Here is a 24138-nt window from a genome sequence, read left to right as displayed (position 1 = left end):
AGGATAATCAGACCATTGTCTGCTATGTTCCACACAGGCAGCATTTAAGTGGCAATATTGTCTCAACAACTAGAAGAAATTTAAATGTAAATAGATCTGTAGTATTGTTTTTTCTCTCTGAGGGCAAATGTAGCTATAAAGGGACACTGATGGGTTACTGCAAAGATGCTCTCCGTTTATTTAGAGTCTTTCTTGCTCATGTTATTTTTGGTGAGTTTGAAACACCAACAAAGATGGATATTTTCTATTATTATTTTGACTTTATTGATTTCTCTCCATGAGCTTTGGGGATTAACATCCCTACTTTGGCTGAACAGTTTGAATTCACATTTTTCTTTCTGCTCCTCTTCTTCTCTCTCTGTGGGTCAGAGAAGGGCTACGGCTGGCATGGCTTGTTTGCTTATTCTCATCAGTTGCAAAGTCAGCAGGAAGATTCACCAGGGATGGTGGTTATTAAAGATACCTTTATAGGAACCAAGGAAAGGTGATTTAACACATATAGAGGTATTAAATGATTTCTACCTTATGCAGTCCTATTACTTTGCAATTATTTTCAGATACCTTCCAATAATCTTTAAAAAAATCTTGGAAACAGTATCATTCATGTCATAATACATTTTTATTGGACAGGAATGCTATATTAGTTAATTGTTGAGAATGAAATGTAATCTATATATGATTGTTTGCTTCATAGATTATAATGTCTTGAACTGTTATCATATATTACATGCTGATACGTCACAAATACTTATATGGTATGTTAAATATCTTAACACTAAGAATTCCCTGACCTTCCCCATTTTCCTTGACCAAATTCCAGATAGCTATAGGAGATTGGTAACCATAAATGAAAGAGAATTATAAGAAATTAATAGTAGTTACCAATCTCTGAGCTATTGAATCAACCCATCTTATTTTCATGTAGATTGTGTTTGCTCTCTGCAACGGCCAACACAAAAGGTGAGGTGTTAGTATCTATTTTACAAACAGGAGTCCAATGTCCAGAGCAGTGTAACTAAGCAAGGCCAAACTGTGGGGCGAGAACCCAAATCCAACTCGATCCGGCACCACAGCCCCTCCTCTTTTGCTACACCCTGCTGCTTCATATGTGTGTGTATCGTTCCCATACACAGATTATGTATCTCCATTCACCAATTCAATTAAACATCAAATATTGAAGCAGCATGCCTTCGAGAATGCAAATGTGGAAATGTCATGGTTGTCTGCCCTTGTGGACAGAACTAATTATACCCAAGGTAGGTATAAGTGTCTGAAGAGGAGACTCAATAAAGTCTTACATGGCTTCAGGAGGCAATCTGTCACATTTGGGCTGAGGATCTAGAAGCACTTTCTGGAGAAGCCTGTGTACTTATATGCTGGCCTATTATCCTGAAAGTTGTTAAAGATTAAATGAATTTTGACTGTTATCCAGTTTTATTTTTTTTTCTTTTTAAATAAAGACAAAGATGAGGTCTTTATTTTTTTAATGTTGAAATTTCTTTGTGTCATTGTCAAAACTTTGTTCCAAGAGAGTGAGTAGAATGTTGGAAAGTGAGATGCAGAGCCAGAGCCTGCTAAGAAGAGCCTCCCTTCTTGTCTGCATTTAGCTGTATCTTCTTCACAAAGGCCACCTAGCCTCATTCAGGTGCTTGTATTTTCCCCTCACAGAGCACTGTGCTTTTCCTTATCGAATGAATGAAGAAAGGATCAGAGTTCTGATCTAACCTCTTAAAAGCCTAAGTGGAATTGTGGTATTTTACTAATTTAGTCAGTCTCAGTTGTCTTATTTGTAAAAAAGAAGGAAAAGTCATTTATGACACAGGTTTGTAAAGATCTATTGGAAAACATAATAATGAAAGCACCTTGTCAAGCACCTTAGTCAATATTTATTATTTTCATTGCCATTGTAATTTGTCATGAGCATAGATCCAGGAGCATATGCTAAACCTGAAGGTAATGCCGAATGTAAAATATGCTGCCCAATTTCTGAGGTGACAATGTAGATCTTTTTGAGAGGATTGGTGCTAGAAAGCACTATGGTGCCAAGCTGTCAGTGAAAACCTTTAATAACCCTCTATTTATGTGCCATCATGGCTTTCCCCAAAATTATCTTCTGGAACCATGACTAGCCCTCATCTAAGGGTTTGGTAATTGCTTTTGCCCAATCTGAGTACAATCTGTTCCGCTACTTTTGAGTTATGCAAGGGTGAAATAAATACAGAACAAGCTTGCAAGTTACATTAAAGAAAGTCAAGATGTGCTTTGCAGACGGATAAAACTTAAAAATGCCTGAACTTTCAAAGTCAAAACTTCTACAAGGAAAAGTATCAGAAGTAAAATTTGGAAAACCCAGCAGAAACAGCCTGTGGTGCTTTGAATACAAGAAGCGATATTTAATCCTCCGACTTGACTTCTCAGTGTGAAGCTAGACCCCTTTCCTCCTTAACAAAATAGGGAAATAAAGGATAGCTTTAATCACTTCTGCTCCCTGAAAGACCTGCTTCTCAAGAGGAATATCTATATATATTTGTATTTTTCCCCCGTCAACGACAATGTAACTAATCACATTTCTTTTTCTTCCTCAAAGCAATATTAGTAATTTGCAAAATGCCTCACTCTCTTGACCTACTTTAAACTGTCTTGTATTTTTATATTATTTAAATTATCCATATTTGGCAACACATATTGTATTTTTAGTTGTATCATTTTTGTTCTAGTTTGATTCCATTGTGACCTTTTTGAAACAGTATGGAATACAGAATGTTTAAGAGCATACAGAAAATAATTTCAATCATAAACTGTTAAGCAAGTCAAACTCTGGTAAAACCTGAATTAAATTAGTAATCAGTTAAAAATGACCTATGCTCAGGAAGAGTCTAGAAATTTATGACTGAGAATGTGTGACATTGCTGGATCGGTTAAAATGCCCAGGGCAAAAACCTCAGGAAGATGAAATTTACCAACATACCTGATAAACCATAATTTAACCAATTACAATAAATGTATAAAATGGACATAGTCATCATCAATTCTAACAATGAGGCCTGAGTATACCCTTATTGGTGATAGCAATAATATTAATGTATGAGAAAGCATTAACAATAGAAATGACAAACAACAAAAGCAATAGGTATAATTACTAGCTTTATCCAGTTTAAAATATATAGACCTATTATCACTTAACAGAGTTCCTAGTAATACTCTTAATTAATTTAAATTGTAAAGATAATTAACAATCATGTTCTTCTCAAATACCGAATTTACTGAGTGCGTGATTAAACTCTTTTAAGAGTTAACACATAGTAATCTGTGGTTAGATACTGGAAGTAAATTAATCTCGGTGACTTTTCCTAAATTGCACTGTCTATAGATTTGTTTCACAAGTAAACTCCGTGTCTCAGAATAGACCAAATATTAGATAGTAGTGAAAATCTTCCTTCTCAGGAACAATAAGCACATTTGCTGTATTTGCTGTTATTAACTTGTGCCCCCAATATCTAGCGCTACATGGATCACAGATGTAATATATTTTGCTCATATTTTGTTTTTCATGTTGATTGTAACTTATTGACTATTTACATTGAGCATCCATCTTTGATTTGTCCTGCATTATTTCACTAGTTTTTATATTTCCAATTGTTCTTTTCCTTCTTTTACTGTTAGAAATTCTTGTACAGTTTCTCAAAGTTCTTACACATTTTTAGAGGTCTTAAAGTTTAAAAACATGTAATAAATTAAGGAAATGCTCACCTACCAATTTATATGTTATTTCAAATTTTAATCTCTATGAATTTTGAAATAGTTGATGTGTTAAAAAAAAAAAGTAACACTCAAATGCATGCAATTTTTAGAGTGGCTTCCTCCCTGCCACCTCTCAGTGATCAGTACTCGATTACCACAAGTTTGCATAGTTATTGGGTTGAATGGCCACATCAAAGCAATGTGTAGTTGAATCCAGGTACAAATATAGCGGAATGAGAGAGAGACAGAGAGAAAAGCATAAACAGAGAAAACAGTCTCTATGTTTTGTTGTGTGTGTACTATGTGCTGAATGTAGGACTAGGTACATTATCTCTTCTACTCTCACAATATAACTGAAGATTAGGTATTGCTTTTCACATATTATGAAGTAGGCTAAGAAAGCAATCAAATTGTTTGAGTTGCTCAAAGTCATTCATAAGTAAATAAATAATAAGTAAATAAATAAGTAAATGCTGGCCTGACTCCCAAACTTACTTGTATGGTGAATTGCATTTCATAAGTTGATGTGTTTTGGGCCACAAATGAAAATGGCAGCCTGAATGGTGCTCAAGGAAAGATGAGCAAAGATAAAGTAATTAGTGACCATAACAAGAATGTCTATGAGAGATCCACTCCATTGAACAAGGCAAGGTACTTTCTACATCCAGGGAAAAAGCTCTGAGGTGAAGCAAAAACATTTCTGCTGGTTTTGAACTGATGAGTTATGCCTATAACCTTCCTTCCTACTGTCTATGCCCTGATATCATGTTTACCAGATGTCTTTTGGTCTTATATGGCTCTGATTACCCTAGAGAGGTGTATAATTCAGTGGACATGAAAAATTGGGTCAATTCAGAGCCATGGAAATTAAATTAGTTTCCTGGTTTGTTTATAATCCATTTGAGAGTTCAGTTAAGATAGTCACTTCCTGTGAGTCAGCTCCAGCACCAGGACAGCATCAGATTTCCTGACCAGTACAGTTGAGTTCCAGAACCAGGACTGCAGTGACCCAAATAAGGAGCTTCTTTTGAAATTACCTTAGCATTTAAAGTATGTCCGCAGGCAACATCTCTCTCGCTCTCTTTTGTTCTCCCTAAACACAAACTGAAGTCTAAAACATGAGGACAAAGCAGAAAGGACTTTGAGTCATAACTTCTTTTGTTGAGGCTTTGTGCCTTACCTTATAAACATCTTTATCATACCAGAAGCTCCTAATAATGATCTGCAGAAAGGACTGACATTTCAGGGGACCTACTCTCTGAGTGTTTTAATCTGCAAAGTTGTATTACATCTATCATCCAATCAAATGTACCTACTGAGCTAATTCTAGGCACTCAATAATGTTCTAACTATAAAACCCAAAATGTTATTTTTGTTTCCTCCTTAGTGTATCTTTCTTTGACTTTTAAAGGGAAGGACTCCTCCTTAACACTACCTTTATTTTGATAATATCCTTTCCAGATTCTGCCTCTACCTCTCTGATATGACTCTAAATTCTTGGGACATTTTTCTTCTACTGTCTGACCCTAAATTTTGCTGTTCCCCAGCAGACTGTTTCACTACTGTCTACATTCTGTCATCTCTGAGTGGGTTCTGACACCTTGTATGAATTTAGTACAGCAGGTATACTGCTGACCACCCCCCACCCCAGTCTATACCATTAGTACAGTGTCTTCTTCCCACCTCTTATTGAGGATCCCTTCAAGTCATCCGTACAATCACCCAGAAATGACAGTATCTCAGGCCCAGTGTATTCCAGCTGAATGCATTATTCTCATTCTAATGTATTTTTTAACAGTTTATCTAATTTGGCATTTCGACTATAAACTTTATTTTAAAAATGTGCCCTCATCCTGTCTCAACAACAAATCACTTTAAAGTCATGATCATCTTTACCATCCAGGTATGTCTCTTTTCCATCCAAACTTTCCGTGTGGCTCAGTCTCCCATTATATCTTACCTACAGTACTGCACTAGTCTCAAAAAGCTCTCCATGCTCCAGTGTTCTTCCTCTCAAATCGCTCCTTCTGCAGTTAGGAGAATGATGGTTCCAAAATACAGATCTATTCATTGCAACCCTCCAAATAAAACACTTCGATGTCCTCACTATATACAATATAAAATGCAATCTCTTTAAAGAGATAGGGACTTCTTAGGATGTAAATAATAATAATGATGATGAAAATACTAATTATTATTATTATATCATCATTATTTTATATGCAACCATCTTTTTTTAAAGATTATATTTATTTATCCATGAGAGACAGAGAGAGAGAGAGAGGCAGAGACACAGGCAGAGGGAGAAGCAGGCTCCATGCAGGGAGCCTGATGTGGGACTCGATCTCAGACTCCGGGATCACATCTTGAGTCAAAGGCAGACACTCGACCACTGAACCACCCAGAGGTCCCTATATGCAACGATCTATAAGGCAAAAAAAAAAAAAAAAAAAAAAAAAAAAAAAAAAACCTCTACAGACACGAGTTGTTCAGAAAACAAGCCAGCAAGCTTCTGGAAGGGCAATTACAGTAAGAGACTCAGAAACAAGCAGAAATGACATTTCTCTTCATCTCTCACTTCTGCTTCCTTCTGATATATAGCATCATCCAGGCTCCTTGCTGTCATCTGGCTTTCATCCCATGATAAAAAGCATGGCAGGTCACAATGTTTCTATGCTTTATACCTTACTTCAACTACCTTGAAGAAATAAAAACAATAATATAAAATAAGTGAAATAAATGAAATATGTGTCAGTCCAAAGAGATGCTTGGTCCATTTCAGTTCAAGTGCCAGCTGCTTAACCATAACTATCAAAGCATTCAGGACAAGGTCCTAGCACAGGAATCCAGTGGCTATCAAGAGTCAAGCATCTCATCTCTGTTAGGCAAAGTATTAGGCATTTATATGCACATCTTTTCATTTAACACTTATGACAAAAGTATAAAACCAAGAGATGGAATTTTTTGTCCAGGCTTCCACAAGTGATGTAGCTGTGAATCCTAGATGTTGGACTCCAAATTCCATCTATATGAAAATATTTCTATTCCTTTCTTGCACAAAAGTTTATTTAAAAAGAATAGATGTTCTGTGTTGGGATGGGGGGGACCCAGTTACCAATTAAACTTATTGGTATAATAGTATACAAATTTCATAACAACAGTAAGTCCTGTTGGCTTTACATCTTAAATGTTTCAAGAATCTGATGTGCTTTTGGTATCTTTAAAATCACCACCTGGAACCAAGATATCACCTTTCATCTGTCTCATTGCTTCCTAATTGACCCACTAAAGCTGCTGATTGTTCACCCACTGCTTCTCTCCCCAACCTCTGCCCCACCAATCTAGTCTCAAGATAATAGCCAGAGAGATTTTGTTAATATGTAAGTCAAAATATATTCTTACTTGGAGTAAAAGCCAAAGTCCTTACCATGGTCTTAAAAACACTACAAGGTATACTGCTTCCTTCTGTCTACCTCTACACTTCTTTCAGGTGGTTGAAATTAACAAGCACACTTCTACCACAGTGTATTCATTATTCACTCTTCCCTCTGTCTAAAATGTTCTTCTCCCATACCTCCTCCTATTCCCCTCCTTCATTTGCTTATACTTGTGTGCTCCATTACCCTGTTGTCTAAAATAGCCACAGCTTGGACCAGCAGGGCCATCCTTTCTCTCACATCTAGAGGGGGGCAACACATACACAGAATGCAATGTATGTCAACCTTGAAGTCTAATAAAGTGTTAGATCCTCTATATCCTCTGTACACTGCCTTATTTTTTCATAAACTCATGAAACTTGAGGTTTTTATATGCATTTGTCCATTTGTGTAAAAAGTAAATTCCACAGAAGAAGAATTTGTTGTTGTTTTACTCTTCTAACCCAAAACCCAAATATTCTAGCATGCAGTAAATAGGTAATAAAAAGTGAATGAATTAATGAATAAATATGTAAAATCAAGTAATCAGGGTTCTTTGGATCATACTAACTTACCTTTAGTCTGTGATTTACCCTTGGGAATGTCATAAACTCCCTTACCCTTTCACTTATCTATCAAAAATGCCAGCCTTGCATAAACCCAAATAGTCACTTTTTATATGCCTACAAGATGAGAATTTGAGCACTTATAGAGAATCCTACCTAATAGCATAAACTAATTTCATTATAAGTTTGTGATAACCAATTCCAAGTGGGTATGCAACACTGCACACCTGTCCTACTATATTTCTTAGTCAATTTAGTATCTAACTCTCTATGTAACATTGCACTATTTTTTATTAAAAATAGTAGATTTTTAGGATTAATAAACAAATCTCTATATATCTATTCTACTTATCCTTTCCTTTTAATTAATTTATTCCCATGCATTTAAGCCTGTTCAAGACTCTCTCATTAAAAAGAAAAAGAAAAACTCTCTGTTCTTCTTTCTATTTTCTACTTTTTTCCTTTCTTTTTTTTTTTCAAATAGATTTTATTGTTAGAACAATTTTAGGTTTACTGCAAAGTTGAAAAGTAAGTATGGAGAGTTCATAGATACCACCCACCCCCATATATGCACAGTTTCCTCCATTACCAACATCCTATACTACGATGGGACATTTGTTGTAGTCTGTGAATCTGCATTATTGATACATCATTATCAACCAAAATCCTCATTTCATATCAGGTTTGCTCTTAATTTGTATTCTATGGATTTTGAAAAGTATATAATGATATATATCCACTATTATAGTATCATAGACAATAGTTTAACTCCCTCCCTTAAAATCCTCTTTGCCTTGTCCATTTATTGCTACCGCCCTCTAATCCTTATTAGCCACTGAATTTTTTATTGTCTCTACAGTTTTGCCTTTGCCAGAGGGTCATACAGTGGGAATAATACTAGGTATCCTTTTCACAATGGTTTATTTCACTAATAATATGCAATTTACTTAGTAATATGCATATTCCAGGTCTTTTTGTGCCTTGATAATGTATTTCTTTTTACTTACTTACTTTACTTTTATCTGAATATAGTTGACATGCAATGTTAGCATTAGTTTCAGATATAATAAACCTTGGTGATTCAACTTCTCTGTATCTTACGCTATGCTCACCACAAGTGTAGTTCCCATCTGTCACCACACAGCACTATTATATCACTGATTATGTTTCCTATGCTTGCGTTTTGTTCCCATGACTTATTCGTTTCACAGCTGGAAGCCTGTATCTTCTACTCCCCTTCACCATTTTGCCCATCCTTTTCTCACCTCTCCTCTGACAACCATCAGTTTATTTTCTGTATTTTCAGGTTTTTTTTTTAATAAAATAATTTTTTATTGCTGTTCAATTTACCAACATACAGAATAACACCCAGTGCTCATCCCGTCAAGTGTCCCCCTCAGTGCTCGTCACCCAGTCACCCCCACCCCCACCCTCCTCCCCTTCCACCCCCCCTAGTTCCTTTCCCAGAGTTAGGAGTCTTTATGTTCTGTCTCCCTTTCTGATATTTCCCACACATTTCTTCTCCCTTCCCTTATATTCCCTTTCACTATTATTTATATTCCCCAAATGAATGAGAACATATAATGTTTGTCCTTCTCCGATTGACTTACTTCACTCAGCATAATACCCTCCAGTTCCATCCACGGTGAAGCAAATGGTGGGTATTTGTCATTTCTAATAGCTGAGTAATATTCCATTGTATACATAGGCCACATCTCCTTTATCCATTCATCTTTCGATGGACACCGAGGCTCCTTCCACAGTTTGGCTATTGTGGCCATTGCTGCTATAAACATCGGGGTGCAGGTGTCCCGGGGTTTCACTGCATCTGTATCTTTGGGGTAAATCCCCAGCAGTGCAATTGCTGGGTCGTAGGGCAGGTCTATTTTTAACTCTTTGAGGAACCTCCACACAGTTTTCCAGAGTGGCTGCACCAGTTCACATTCCCACCAACAGTGCAAGAGGGTTCCCCTTTCTCCACATCCTCTCCAACATTTGTGGTTTCCTGCCTTGTTAATTTTCCCCATTCTCACTGGTGTGAGGTGGGATCTCATTGTGGTTTTGATTTGTATTTCCCTGATGGCAAGTGATGCGGAGCATTTTCTCATGTACATGTTGGCCATGTGTAGGTCTTCCTCTGTGAGATTTCTCTTAATGTCTTTTGCCCATTTCATGATTGGATTGTTTGTTTCTTTGGTGTTGAGTTTAGTAAGTTCTTTATAGATCTTGGAAACTAGCCCTTTATCTGATACGTCATTTGCAAATATCTTCTCCCATTCTGTAGGTTGTCTTTTAGTTTTGTTGACTGTATCCTTTGCTGTGCAAAAGCTTCTTATCTTGATGAGGTCCCAATAGTTCATTTTTGCTTTTGTTTCTTTTGCCTTCGTGGATGTATCATGTATCTTGTAGCCGAGTTCAAAAAGGGTGTTGCCTGTGTTCTCCTCTAGGATTTTGATGGAATCTTGTCTCACATTTAGGTCTTTCATCCATTTTGAGTTTATCTTTGTGTCTGGTGCAAGAGAGTGGTCTAGTTTCATTCTTCTGCATGTGGATGTCCAATTTTCCCAGCACCATTTATTGAAGAGACTGTCTTTCTTCCAGTGGATAGTCTTTCCTCCTTTATCGAATATTAGTTGACCATAAAATTGAGGGTCCACTTCTGGGTTCTCTATTCTGTTCCATTGATCTATGTGTCTGTTTTTGTGCCAGTACCACACTGTCTTGATGACCACAGCTTTGTAGTACAACCTGAAATCTGGCATTGTGATGCTCCCAGCTATGGTTTTCTTTTTTAAAATTCCCCTGGCTATTCGGGGTCTTTTCTGATTCCACAAAAATCTTAAAATAATTTGTCTAACTCTCTGAAGAAAGTCCATGGTATTTTGATAGGGATTGCATTAAACGTGTAAATTGCCCTGGGTAACAATGACATTTTCAGAATATTCTTCCAATCCATGAGCATGGAATATTTTTCCATCTCTTTGTGTCTTCCTCAATTTCTTTCAGAAGTGTTCTATAGTTCTTAGGGTATAGATCCTTTACCTCTTTGGTTAGGTTTATTCCTAGGTATCTTATGCTTTCGGGTGCAATTGTAAATGGGATTGACTCCTTAATTTCTCTTTCTTCAGTCTCATTGTTAGTGTATAGAAATGCCATTGATTTCTGGGCATTGATTTTGTATCCTGCCACGCTACCAAATTGCTGTATGAGTTCTAGCAATCTTGGGGTGGAGGCTTTTGGGTTTTCTATGTAGAGTATCATGTCATCGGCGAAGAGGGAGAGTTTGACTTCTTCTTTGCCAATTTGAATGCCTTTAATGTCTTTTTGTTGTCTGATTGCTGAGGCTAGAACTTCCAGTACTATGTTGAATAGCAGTGGTGAGAGTGGACATCCCTGTCTTGTTCTGATCTTAGGGGAAAGGCTCCTAGTGCTTCCCCATTGAGAATGATATTTGCTGTGGGCTTTACGTAGATGGCTTTTAAGATGTTGAGGAATGTTCCCTCTATCCCTACACTCTGAAGAGTTTTGATCAGGAATGGATGCTGTATTATGTCAAATGCTTTCTCTGCATCTAATGAGAGGATCATATGGTTCTTGGTTTTTCTCTTGCTGATATGATGAATCACATTGATTGTTTTACGAATGTTGAACCAGCCTTGTGTCCCGGGAATAAATCCTACTTGGTCATGGTGAATAATATTCTTAATGTACTGTTGGATCCTATTGGCTAGTATCTTGTTGAGAATTTTTGCATCCATGTTCATCAGGGATATTGATCTGTAATTCTCCTTTTTGGTGGGGTCTTTGTCTGGTTTTGGAATTAAGGTGATGCTGGCCTCATAGAACGAATTTGGAAGTACTCCATCTCTTTCTATCTTTCCAAACAGCTTTAGTAGAACAGGTATGGTTTCTTCTTTAAACGTTTGATAGAATTCCCCAGGGAAGCCATCTGGCCCTGGACTTTTGTGTCTTGGGAGGTTTTGATGACTGCTTCAATTTCCTCCCTGGTTATTGGCCTGTTCAGGTTTTCTATTTCTTCCTGTTCCAGTTTTGGTAGTTTGTGGCTTTCCAGGAATGAGTCCATTTCTTCTAGATTGCCGAATTTATTGGCGTATAGCTGCTCATAATATGTTTTTAAAATCGTTTCCATTTCCTTGGTCTCCTTTCTCATTCATGATTTTATTAATTTAAGTCTCCTCTCTCTTCTTTTTAATAAGGCTGGCTAATGGTTTATCTATCTTATTAATTCTTTCAAGGAACCAACTCCTGGTTCTCTTGATCTTTTCTACAGTTCTTCTGGTCTCGATTTCGTTGAGTTCTGCTCAAATTTTAATTAACTCTCTTCTGCTGGGCATGGGGGTCCATCTGCTGTTTTTTCTCTAGTTCCTTTATGTGTAAGGTTAGCTTTTGTATTTGAGTCTTTCCAGTTTTTGAATGGATGCTTGTATTGCGATGTATTTCCCCCTCAGGACTGCTTTTGCTGCATCCCAAAGATTTTGAAGGTTGTATCTTCATTCTCATTAGTTTCCATGAATATTTTTAATTCTTCCTTAATTTCCTGGTGAACCGTTTCATCTTTTAGCAGGATGGTCCTTAACCTCCACGTGTTTGAGGTCCTTCCAAACTTCTTGTTGTGATTTAGTTCTAATTTCAAGGTATTATGGTCTGAGAATATGCAGGGGACGATCCCAATCTTTTGTTATCAGTTCAGACCCGATTTGTGACCCAATATGTGGTCTATTCTGGAGAAACTTCCATGTGCACTTGAGAAGAATGTGTATTTAGTTGAGTTTGGATGTAAAGTTCTGTAGATATCTTGAAATCCATCTGGTCCAGTGTATCATTTAAAGCTCTCGTTTCTTTGGAGATGTTGTGCTTAGAACACCTATCGAGGGTAGAAAGAGGTAGATTGAAGTCACCAAGTATAAGTGTATTATTATTTAAGTATTTCTTCACTTTGGTACTAATTGGTTTAAATATTTGGCAGCTCCCACATTTGGGGCGTATATATTGAGGATTGTTAAGTCCTCTTGTTGCATAGATCCTTTAAGTATGATATAGTGTCCCTCTTCATCTCTCACTACAGTCTTCGGGGTAAATTTTAGTTTATCTGATATAAGGATGGCTACCCCTGCTTTCTTTTGAGGACCATTTGAATGGCAAATGGTTCTCCAACCTTTTATTTTCAGGCTGTAGGTGTCCTTCTGTCTAAAATGAGTCTCTTGTAGACAGCAAATAGATGGGTCCTGCTTTTTTATCCAGTCTGAAACCCTGCGCCTTTTGATGTGGTCATTAAGCCCGTTCATGTTCAGAGTTACTATTGAGAGTATGAGTTTAGTGTCATCATGAGATCTATTCAGTCCTTGTTTTTGTGGATTGTTGCACTGAACTTCTTCTTAAATGGGAATTTTAAGAGTCCCCCTTAAAATTTTTGCAGAGCTGGTTTGGAGGTCACATATTCTTTCAGTTCCTGCCTGTCTTGGAAGCTCTTTATCTCTCCTTCCAGTTTGAATGAGAGCCTTGCTGGATAAAGTATTCTTGGTTGCATGTTCTTCTCATTTAGGACCCTGAATATATCCTGCCAGCCCTTTCTGGCCTGCCAGGTCTCTGTGGAGAGGTCTGCTGTTACCCTAATACTCCTCCCCATAAAAGTCAGGGATTTCTTGTCTCTTGCTGCTTTAAGGATCTTCTCTTTATCTTTGGAATTTGCAAGCTTAACTATTAAATGTCGAGGTGTTGAATGGTTTTTTATTGATTTTAGGGGGGGATCTATTTCCTGGATCTGGAATGCCTGTTTCCCTTCCCAGATTAGGAAAGTTTTCAGCTAGGATTTGTTCAAATACATATTCTGGCCCTCTGGCCCTTTCTGCGCCCTCGGGAACCCCAATTAAATGTAGGTTTTTCTTCCTCAGGCTGTCGTTTATTTCCCTTAATCTGTCTTCATGGTCTTTTAATTGTCTCTTTTTTCCTCAGTTTCCCTCTTTGCCATCCACTTGTCTTCTATGTCACTCACTCGTTCTTCCACCTCGTTAACCCTCGTCGTTAGGACTTCTAGTTTGGATTGCATCTCATTCAATTGATTTTTAATTTCTGCCTGATTAGGATCTAAATTCTGCAGTCATGAAGTCTCTTGAGTCCTTTATGGTTTTTTCTAGAGCCACCAGTAGCTGTATAATAGTGCTTCTGAATTGGCTGACACTGAATTGTAATCCAGATTTTGTAACTGTGTGGGAAAGAGGACTGTTTCTGATTCTTTCTTTTGAAGTGAGGTTTTCTTTCTAGTTATTTTGCTCAGTGCAGAGTGGCCAAAAACAAGTTGTATTGGGAAAAGGGTAAAAAGAGAGATAGAGAAGGAAAGAAAAGAGAAAAAGAAAAAAGAAACAAGGAAGAAAAAAAGGAAAAAAGAGAAGAAAAAGAGAAAGAAAAAGAAAGAATGGTGAAAAAAAAAAGGGTGGGGGAAGCAATCAGAAATGAAAAAGAAAAAACCAAAAGCACGGGGGAGTATCTTCTGATTCTGTGTACTTTAAGTCCCTTGACTTCCCCTGGAACTTGTCCGTCTAGCGGGTCTTCTGGGGGAGGGGCCTGTTGTGCTGATTTTCAGGTGTTAGCACTTGGGGGAGCTGCTCTGCCCCCTGCCTGGTGCAGGGCTCAGTGGGGGCTGTTTACCCTGTGAGGCCCCGGGAGGAACAACCCCAGTGGCGGGGCCAGCTCTAGAGCCCCGGATTCAGCCCCCGCAGGAACTCCAGAGCTCTCCTCCGTCTGCAGGGCCTGGAGGCTCCGGGCGGGGCCGCTGATCTGCTCAGCTCGCGGCAGGAGCGTCCTCGCTGTCCTGGGCCCTCCCGGCCTCTGCCTGTCCCGGGGTAGGCCGGATCCTGGGCTGTGTCTCGGCGCCCTGTGCTCCGGGGCTGCGCTGTTGGATTCTCTCCCGCCCCGCAGCCCCCTCCGTGGAGCCGCCCCCGAGCCCCCCGAGCTGCTCCCGCCCCGCAGCCCCCTCCCCGGAGCCGCCCCCGAGCCCCCCGAGCTGCTCCGGGTCCCCCGTGCGCGCTGCAGCCCTTAGGGAGCTCGGCGCACTCTCCCGGGGCGCAGGTGCCTGTTAGTGTCCCCGGGAGCCCGAGGGCATCCCCGCCCTCCTGGGTCCTGCTCCACCTCCCCGCGAGCCCCTTTCCGCCCGGGAAGGTCGGTGCAGCTCCTGCTCCTCCGGGACGGGGCTCTCCTGTCCTGGGGACACTCGCCCCGGCCTCAGTCTAGCTCTCGCGGGCCCCTCCCCCTTGGAGGCCTTTTGCTGCTTTATTTCTTTTTCCCCGTCTTCCCACCTTGATAGAAGCTCGAACTCTTCTCACTGTAGCATTCCAGCTGGTCTCTCTTTAAATCTCAGGCCGAATTCGTAGATTTTCAGGATGATTTGAAGGTTATCTAGGTAATTTGGTGGGGACAGGTGACTTGGGGACCCGACTCTTCGCCATCCTGCCCCTCCCCTCCTGTATTTTCAGGTTTGATTCTGATTTTTTTATTCATCTATTTTGTTTTTTTAAATTCCATATATGAGTGAAATCATATGGTATTTGTGTTCACTTAGTATAACACCCTATAGGCCCATCCTTATTGTTGCAAATGGCAAGAATCTCATCCTTTTTATGACTATGTAATATTCTTCATGCATGTGTGTAAAAACACACATCACGTCTTCCTTATCTATTTGGCTACCTATAGGTACTCAGTTTGCTTCCATATCTTGGCTATTGGAAATAATGCTGCAATAAACACAAATTAGTGTTTTCATTTTTGGGGGGTAAATACGTGGTAGTCGAATTACTAGATAATATATTTCTATTTTAATTTTTTAAGAATTCTCCATACTGTTTTCCACATGGCTGCACCAATTTACATTCTCTCCAATGATGCCCAAGGATTCCTTTTTTTTCCACATCCTTGTCAACACTTGTTATTTCTTATCTTTTTGATTTTAGCCATTCTGATAGGTGTGAGGTGGTTTTTATTTGAACTTCACTGGTAATGAGTGTTGTTGAACAGAAAATACATTTCTTTTTAACACTGAATAATATTCCATTGTCTGTTTTTACCACAGTTTATCCATTCACTGAAGGACATCTTGGTTGATTCCAAGTCTGGGCAATTATTAATAAATCTGGTATAAATATCTTTGTGAGGCTTTTGTGTGGCCATAAGTTTCCAACTACTTTGGGCAGATACCAAGGAATATAATTACTGGATTATGTGGTAAGAATATGTTTGGTTTATAAGAAACTGCCAAAGTGTCTTCCAAAAATAGATGTGTGTCATTTGGCATTCTCACCAACAATGAATGAAAGTTCTTATTGATTCACAGCCTCACCAGCATTTGAAGTTCTCAGCGTTTTGGATTTTAGCCATTTTTATAGGTGCATCTAATAGTCACAGCTCATTGTTTGATTTTCATTTCCCTGACTGTATATGAAATGGAGCATCTTTTCATATACTTCCTTGCCATCTGTATATCTTTTTTGGTGAGATGTTTGTTTAGATCTTTTGCTCATTTAAAAAAATGGATTATTTTCTTATTGTTTAATAGTAGTTTTTGTTTTCAATTGTTTTGTTTTTTTGAGGGGGCAGGGATATTTTGAATACCAGTCCTTTATCAGATATGTCTTTTGCAAAGATTTTTTCCTGGTCTGTGGCTTGTCTTCCCATTCTCTTGATCTTTACTGCTTTTTACACCAAAACTTCTCTTTCCCTGTACTCCATTCTCAGCCACTTTACTCTCTCCTTCATTTGCACTTCAAGCTGAATTCTGCTGCTATAATTCTACCAAAACCTAAGAGTAGTGATGGCTATTAAATTTAGTGATTATTTTATAGATCTTATTTTATTTGATAATTGAGCAGCACTTGGAACTTTGGGCTTCTTTAAATAGGCTTGTGTCTGGGTGTCTGTGGCATATTATTCTCTTGGGGTTTTTTTGTTTTATTTTGTTTTTTTGTTTTTCTTCTTTGAATATTCCTCTTCTCTGACTCATTTACATTGTTTTCTCTATGGTAAAAGTTGGAATTTCTCAACATTGGGCCTGTGGTCAATGGGGTGTTTACTCTAAATGACTCCTTTTTTTAAATACCACCTTCTGAGATTTGTCCTTCAAATTCTAGCCTGATGTAATAGACAGATGACCTCACATATTCTCTGGGATATTTGAGAGATGCAAACACAGTACCTCCATATTCCTTTTCCAGATCGACCATCACAGGAACTCCCATAAGCTTCTTCAGTTCTTCCCATCTTGGTGAAGGGTTCCACCACTCATGTACTTCAATAAGCCAGAAATGTAGTTATTCTTACTTCTTCCTTTTTCCCAATCTTATCATTTAACAAAATCCATGTACCTTCAATTTCTTTACTCCTTAACCTCTATCTCTCTACTTTTTGTTAGCTTAACTTATGTGCCCTTTAACAAGCTACCAGCCCCATAGCAGGACCCACCATCCTCATGCACCCTCCTCACTCTGAATGCCTTTCTATACTAAAACCACAGAGACTTTTTCAAAAATACATATCTTATTTACTATCTGTATCTATCTTTAATTAAGACACTACATTTGCTTTTCGGATGAAGTTAAAAATCACTTAAGGAGATTTAACAAAATCCATGTCTGACTTTTGCTCAGTTTCATCTTACACTACATTCCCCGCCAGTTTTGTCTTCCAGTCATACTGCATATGCAGTGTTCTTTCTTGTCACTGGGACTCTAACCATGCTGTTCCTTCTGCCTACAGGAGCTCTCTCTCTCTCTTTCTTTCTAGTATTAGTTAGTTAGTTCACTTCTAACTGAATGTAATGCCTCATTACATTCACTTCTAACTGAATGTAATGCCTCATTATGTTATCATGCTTCTCCAGAGAAACAAAACCAAATAGATAGATAGATAGATAGATAGATAGATAGATGATAGATAGATAGATAAGAATAGAGTTATTACTGGAATTGGCTCACATGATTATGAAGGCTTTGCTATGCTATGATATGCTGTCCATAAGCTATGGAACCAGGAAAGCTGGTGGTATAACTCAGTCCAAGTCCCAAGGCCTGAGAACAAGTGGGGCCACTGGTATAAGTCCTGGAGTCCAAAGTCTATAGAACTAGTAGCTCCAATGTGCAAGAGTAGACGAAGATAGATATCCCTGCTCAAGTAGAGAGTGTGAGAGAATTTGCTCTTCCTCCACTTTTTTGTTCTATTTGGGCCCTCAACAGATTGTATGATATCTGTAATCATTAGGGGGCATACTCTTCAGTCTACTGATTCAAATACTAATGTCATCTGGAAACACCCTCATCGACAAACCCAGAAATGTTTCACCAGCTATCTGAGCATCTCTCAGCCCAGTTGTGTTGACACATGAAATTAACCATCTTGTTCACCTTGAGCATTACATTTTTAGGCTATCTTCCCTCAATATACCAGATCCCTATAACATTGTAGTTAAATTTTCAAATTTTTTTACTTGTTTAAATTTTTCATCAATCTCTTCACTTAGAAGAGTGTATGCTCTATCAGGAATTTCGATGTTTATGTTCTTACTTATGTTCTGTATCTCTAGAACCTAACTCTGAACCTGGGTCATTGAATAAATGAATAAATCATCTTTATGCACTTGATGTCCATAAAGCCTCTTGGCTCTTTTATGTTCATATCCAAGTATAGTATTGAAATGGTGGTAAATTAATGTTATTTTTGTATCTTGACAGTTCTATTGCTTGAAATGTGTTAAAATCAGGTGAGAGTTATCATATTACTGGGCTTTTCTTACATTTGGCATTCCCCATTTTTCTAATTGTGAAGTGCACATCCTACTGACTTAACTCCTGGGATTGCTATGCAAAATAATGTGTGACATAAGACATTTTACTCTTCCAAAGTGCCACACAGAAGCTCAATGATGGACCATCATCATCATCTTATACTATAAAGTCTTCGTGCTCTGAATCCTTAGGAATAAAAGCCAATAATTCCATCATAGGGGCTAACAGAAGAATATTCTAAGACCTATTTACTTTTGGTTTAATGATTATTTTATTCATATAATGTATATGGTAAATGCAAAATATAAGTTAACAAGAAAATAAGGAGTTAATAAAAGCTCCAAATTAATTTTTTTCTACTGAGGATAAGGTATTTTATCATAAGGATTCTGTGTTGAAAATATTTATTTAAGTAGCCTTCTGACACTTTTGCAATCAAACATGGCATTTACAAACTTATCAAGTGGTCATGTTCCCTTAAGCATCGAGTATTGTGAATTGAGCCAGGAACATTGGAAAAAAGCTGTCTTTGAGGACTTGCTCTGTTAGTGACTTCTTGCACAATCTTGGGGAAAGCACTTCACTTTCTGAGACTTACTCATGAAGATGTGAAATCACAAGGCTTCCCCACTAAGTTTGCTGGGAAAACTACAAACCAGTATTTGAGATAGTATTTATTACTTACAGACTGTTGTGTGGTTATCCCCTTCACTATAACCAAGCCTATCAGGTTAATTGTGAATCAGAAGAGGCAAGGATAAATGTGGAAGTAGTTTTCCTTCTCATCTAAGGAGAGAGACTCGGGACTGCATCAGAGTTCTTTTGAACTCTTGTAACATAGATTTTCAAAAATATTCTCTTAAACGGTGAGAAACTACCCACTCCCAACTGTATTGTCTATGAGGTACATGGCACTGAAGTATTTGAAACATATTTCAATCTAAATATTCTATATTTTAGACACAGAGCTGAACTGATTGCTTAGTCTCTTATTTCTTAAAGTACCTTGATCAGTTTCTTTTCAGCTCCTCTCTAGTCTTTCACAGCTCTATTTCCTATTTAACAGATGAATAATCAGATTCAGAGAGATTAAGTGGTTTGCCGAAAGTCACTCCTCTGTAAATTTATTGCTAAAATCTTCTAATGATTATAATATAATCTGATTTCCAGAACAGGTATCCTACACATTCTCTCACCCATAAGCCAGGCTGCTCTCTGAAAACAGCCTGACTTTTCATGATGAATTATGATCCTTTCTAAAGAGGCTTCTTTGTTTTTGCAATTATTTTTCCTCCTTAGAAGCCTAATTGGTTCTAATTAGCCTAATTAGATAGACTAATTGCCAGAGTGCTCATCACCTTCTGACCCCATCTCTAGTATAGTAAGAACATTTTATCTCTTGTACCACCTCTAGTCATCAGATAGTAATTTTCTGGAGGTCTGTTCAAAAAAAATTCTGAAAAAAAAAATTTGCCAAAATCAATGAATTGCATCTGCCATGAAGTTAGAAGAAGATTAGAGTCATTTGCCATCCCAAGGTCAAGTATGTATGTGGTCAACAAATACAAAAATATTTTTTTAAGACAAAGGTGTTTGTGGGATTCAATGGAATTTATAAGGCCTTGAAAAACTACACATAAACCATAGTATATCTAAATGGAGAACCAGGCTAGAGCTCTAATAATAAAAATATGACAACACTCCAACAATAGCTCAAATATATTTTCTTACTATGTATCAGATACTGTGCTAAGTTCATAATATATGGGAATATAAATATATTCTTATTTTATCTTCAACAACTCTATATCACAGATATTATTTTTACCCCTATTTTACAATTAGAAACAGAACCAAAGAGAGTTAAAGAATGTGAACATTATTAGTCATTTGTGAAAGGTGGGGTTTGTGATATTTTGACTCCAAACTCAAACTTCAGAGCTACACTGCACTACTCTATTTATTCTCTGTGGTAGATTACAAGAATGGTTGCAAGCTTTTGCCCACCTATTGAGAGTTGGAATCTATGTCGCTTTTCCTCTTCTAATATTTGATTTGAATTGTTTAATAAAATGCAATCAAATGTCATTTTGTAAGTTCTGAGGCAGTCTCAAGAGAACTTGTACATTTCCTGTCAGCACTGGGTTATCCTGCCCTGGACTCAAGTGAGTAGGCCTGGTCTTGCCTGCCGAAGGATGAAAGAGCAAGTGAAACCAACCAACAACCTGGGCCACCTTTGACCAACTAATCCACAGCCAGTCTGGAAGCTGACTCCTGACAAATGGATGAGCCCAGTTGAGAACAACCAACCCTGGCCAGATAAGCAGAACTGTTCAGTTGAGCCCAGTGCAAACTGACAATGCATAGAATTGTGAGCTTAACAGATGGTTATTGTTTTAAGTCATTAATTTTGGCATGACTTGTTTTATAGCCTAACTGATAAATGTCTCAGGAGAGAATAAAAATATGTGTTATGATATCCAGGAAAAAAATAAAAGAAGAACAAACGTGTCCTTGAATCATAGGAAAGAAAGATGACTATAGGATAAGGAATGTAACAAAAGCTGCAGAGCTTCCTTTTTTATTTTTATCTGAGCTCCCCTCCCTTTCCATTCTTTGATAGTATTTATTGTGTGAAGGACCTGAAAGAATAAGCAAAATCATAGCAGTCAAGACTTATTACATTTAGGAAAAAAAAATAAAGAATTAAAGGATGGAAGAAGGAGTGAAAAATGGCAAAAGGAAAAGAGAGGAGAGCAAAAAGATTATATACGATAAGAGGCAAATGTCAACTTCTCTATTATTTTTCAGCATTTCCACATCTTACAGTGTTCCCAGGTGGTTAAAAACAACAACAAAAAAAGTTACTTCCTTGGAGAGAAAAAAAAAAAGTAGACAAGAAAAAGTTAGAACAAATGTGCTGATGTTAGGTATGCTCGCTTATGAAAGACCAAAAGCCAGATTTGAAAATATGGCCAAAGGCCAACTGCAGCTCTATGTCCTATATATAAATCCCCCGGGTGGAACTTTACTTGGGGATGACAGCACTTGCAGAAATGGCATCTCAGAATATAAAGAATAATTTTGGGTGTATAGAACAGGCTCTCTTTTAACCAGGGGATAGATAATCCTAAGGAACTTCTAGTCTTACTTGGGGTGAGTAACCTCAGTCCAGAATTCTTAGACACTATGACATACTGGACACAAATGTGCTGACTTCCCATTGTTTGTCTCTGGGATGCCTCTCTTAGTTCAACTAAAAGAATCTGGGGGTTTATGTTTAAGGCAAGAGGATGCACACCAAAGAAAAACTCTAGACATGTAGTCAGTATGAAAGACCTTTTAGTCAGGATCGAACACTTATTTGACATTGGCTCATCCATAAAAAAGAAAAAATGTTATCAACGTCTTGAATGTGGAGAAGCCTTCAGTTGGTATTTGACCCTTATTAGCTATCATCAAAGGCACAGCAAACAAAACCAATGCACTGAACATGGAGAATTCTTTAGTCAGTATGTATATCTCTTTCATTATCAAAGAACTCATACCAAGAAGGAATTTTTTGAATATAGAGGATATGAAAAAACCCTTTAGTTTTAAGGCTATTTCCTTATGTCCTCTTCAATTTCTTTCATAATTGTTCTATAGTTTTGAGAGTATAGATCTTTTACTTCATTAGTTAGATTTATTCCTAGGTATGCAACTGTTTCTGGTACAATTGTAAGTGGGATTGATTCCTTAATTTCTTTTTATGCTGCTTTGTTATAGGTGTATAGAAATACAACAGATTTCTGCAGAATGACTTTACATCCTGTGACTTTGCTGAATTCTTGTATGAGTTCTAGGAAGTTTTTGGTGGAGTCTTTCAGGTTTTCTACATGGAGTATCATGTCATCTGCAAATAGTGACTTCTTCCTTGCCAATTTGGATGCCTTTTTTTTTTTTTGTCTGATTGCTGAGGCTAAGCCTTCCAGTACTATGTTAAATAGTAGTGGTGAGAGTGGCCATCCTTGTCTTGGTTCCTGACTGTAGAGGGAAGGCTCTCAGGTTTTCCCCATTGAGGAGGATATTAGCTGTGGGTCTTTTGTATATGGCCTTTATTATGTTGAGGTAGAGCAAACATTGTTAAAATGTCTATACTACCCAAAGCAATCTCTACACATTTAATGCAATCTCCATCAAAATGCTACCAGTATTCTTCATAGAGTTAGAACAAACAACCCTAAAACTGTATGGAACCACAAAGACCAAATAGTCAAAGCAATTCTGAAAAAGAAAAACAAAACTGGAGACACCATGATTCTGGATTTCAAGCTATATTACAAAGCTATAGTCATCAAGATAGAATGGTACTGACACAAAAACAGATACAGACATCAATGGAACAGACTAGAAAACCCATAAATGGACCCACAACTACATGGTCAACTAATCTTCCACAAAAAAAAGGAAAGAATATTCAATGGAAAAAAGACACTCTTCAACACATGATGTTGGGAAAACTGGACAGCAACATACAGAATAATGACTGGACCACTTTCTTACACCATACAAAAAATTAATTCAAAATTGATGAAAGACCTTAATGTGAAATGGGAAACCATCAGAATCCTAGAGGAAAACACAGATAGAAGTCTCTGACATCAGCCATAGTAACTTCCTACTAGATACTTACTTCACTCCAGGCCAGGGAAACAAAAGGCAAAATGAACCATTGTAACTTCATCAAGATAAAAAGCTTCTGCACAGGGAAGTAAATAATCAACAAAACTAAAAGGCAATCTTACAAATGGGAGAAGATAATTGCAAACAATGTATGTGATAAAGAGTTAGTATCGAAAACCTTCAAAGAACTTATGAAGCTTAACACCCAAAATACAAATAACCCAATTAAGAAATGGGCAGAAGACATGAATAGACACTTTTCCAAAAAACACATCCAGATGGCTAATAGACACATGAAAAGATGCTCCATATCACTCATCATCAGGGAAATACAACTCAAAACCATGATGAGATACCACCTCACACCTGTCAGAGTGGCTAAAATTAACAACACAGGAAACAACAAATGTTGGTGAGGATGTGGAGAAAGGGGAACCCTCTTGCACTATTAGTGGGAATGCAAAGTGCTGCAGCCACTCTGGAAAACTGTGTGGAGTTCCTCAAAATGTTAACAAATAGAACTACCATATGATCCAGCAATTGCCCTGCTAGGTATTTACCCAAAGGATAGAAAAATACAGGGATCCCTGGGTGGCGCAGCGGTTTGGCGCCTGCCTTTGGCCCAGGGCGCAATCCTGGAGACCCGGGATCGAATCCCACATCAGGCTCCCGGTGCATGGAGCCTGCTTCTCCCTCTGCCTGTGTCTCTGCCTCTCTCTCTCTCTGTGTGTGTGACTATCATAAATAAATAAAAATTAAAAAAAAATTAAAAAAAAAAAAAAAAAAGGATAGAAAAATACAGATTTGAAGGGATATGAACACTCTGATGTTTATAGCAGCATAATCAACAATAGCCAAATTTTGGAGACAGCCCCCATTCACTATTGAAGGGCTAAAGATATGATATGTACAGGACAGGACAGTGGGGTTACAGGATGACCAAGGTAAATAATTTATAGG

The sequence above is a fragment of the Canis lupus genome, chromosome 23 (genome assembly GCF_011100685.1).
Source record: "Canis lupus familiaris isolate Mischka breed German Shepherd chromosome 23, alternate assembly UU_Cfam_GSD_1.0, whole genome shotgun sequence".
Classification (NCBI taxonomy): domain Eukaryota; kingdom Metazoa; phylum Chordata; class Mammalia; order Carnivora; family Canidae; genus Canis; species Canis lupus.
Note: the sequence above shows the minus strand (reverse complement) of the source record.